This window comes from Podarcis vaucheri (genome assembly GCF_965113315.1).
Source record: "Podarcis vaucheri genome assembly, chromosome: Z".
NCBI classification, from domain to species: domain Eukaryota; kingdom Metazoa; phylum Chordata; class Lepidosauria; order Squamata; family Lacertidae; genus Podarcis; species Podarcis vaucheri.
This window is the reverse complement of record NC_138758.1, coordinates 18,458,295-18,460,149: the sequence shown is the minus strand read 5'-3', so window position 1 is coordinate 18,460,149 and position 1,855 is coordinate 18,458,295.

Below are 1,855 nucleotides of genomic sequence, written 5' to 3'. Positions count from 1 at the left end.
TAATAATAATAATAATAAAAATTATTGGCTCTTCTCCATGCCCTCCTTGAGTGGTTTTGCCTGGCTGGAATGTGCCCTTGAAAGGCAATAATGTGTCTTGCTTGCCTGGGTGGAGAGAGGTGTGTGAAGAAGCCTTGGGCTGCTTGAACGTAACCTACTGCTGCCTCTAGCAAGCTTGGGCCCCCAGATGTTGTTAGACTGCAAGTTGCAGCATCCTTGACCATTGGGCCAACAACATCTGGGGACCCAAGGCTGCATTACTGTAAGGGTAAGGGTTGGATCCATTGCTTTGCCCCCTTTTGGCTCCATTTCAGCCCACCCCAGAAGGTTTCCCAAGAGGCAAAGTGGCCCTCGCTGTAAAACCTTCCTACCCCTGGACTTGGGCATAGCCAGGATTTTTGTTGGGAGGGGGCAATCCTTTTGTTGGGAGGAGCAAAACCCTTAATTACCTATGTATTTCTATTTCTTTTTATTGATGGGGGGCAGCTGCTCCTCCCTGCCACACCCTTGACTACACCCATGTTCCTGGAATAGATCAATCACATGCAAATGTCTTGGCGCAGCTTTGGAAGTGTGTTTCATTTGTATGGGTTTAAACTAGAGCAGGGGTCAGCAACCTGCGGCTCCGGAGCCGCATGTGGCTCTTTTACACCTTTGCCGCGGCTCCGGGGCGGATACTAGCGAGGGGAGGAGGCGCATTGTGCGCCCCAACACTCCCCACTGTGGCGGGCGCTGTACTGGCTGTGACGTCGCATGGGGGCAGTGGGTGCATTAGTCACGCACTGTCCCGACGTCACCTTCCCACCCGCTACATTGTAAGGGGCATGTACGCTGGTCACTGCATTGAAAGGGGGCATGTACGCTGGTCACTATTTTGAAGGGGAGTGAAGAACACACACACACAAAAAGGTAACTTGTTAATTTAACGTTTATTTCTATGAGGAGGAGTAATTCTGAGGGGTCAAACAAATTAATAAAAAAGTGACAAAAATGTTATTTTTATAATGACGAGTTTTGCGGCTCCCAGTTTTTTTTCTTCGGAAACGGGTCCAAGTGGCTCTTTTTGTCTTAAAGGTTGCAGACCCCTGAACTAGAGTAACATTTCTGGGATGTTTCTGTGCCTGGAAATTGGGGAACAAACGGTAAGTGCAGGTAAGCCCTGAATGTTCAGAGTAAATATAGGCCAGGATTCCTGTTTGTGCTCCGTGAGGCATCGTCTCAATCTGGGATGTACAGCCTTTGCTTTTCCCCCTCAATCTAATCTCCTGCCTGCCCGCAGGGTAGCAATGGGAGCTGTGAACTCATTGTCTGGGTGGGGTGCCTACCTGCCAACACTAAGGCCTGTCATTTTTGTTATCATAGCTCAGAACCCAGAGAGCAAACGGAGCATGAGTCATCATTGGCCAGCTTTCCATTTGTTCTGGAAGCCACCTCCTGCGTAAGGGAGCCTCTAAATCAGTGCCAAGAAGCAGCAGCAGCAAAGGTGGTTGCCAAGAGGAAGACCAGAAAACCTAGAGGCTAGGCTAAAGGGAAGCATTTAATCACTGGATACAGGAAGAGACTTGGAAATCCTTGCAGGCAAGAAGTAAAAGCCACTCTTGGATCTGGGGCCTGTACAAACCAGTCTGGTCTGACCCCACCTACGTTATCGCCTGTTAGGGTTTTTGTGTGTATTCTTGGGGAGGAGTTCAAATCCTGCAGCTGGTGATGACATGTAGCCAGATAGGTCACCTGCGTACTTTGGACCAGGACCAGCCCACCTCTCCTCTAGCTTTCTGCAGCAGTGCTAAATTTGACAATAGCACCTGTGCCACTCTTTGTGCCAAGCAGCAAGCTGGGAGAGATAGGAGTTTTG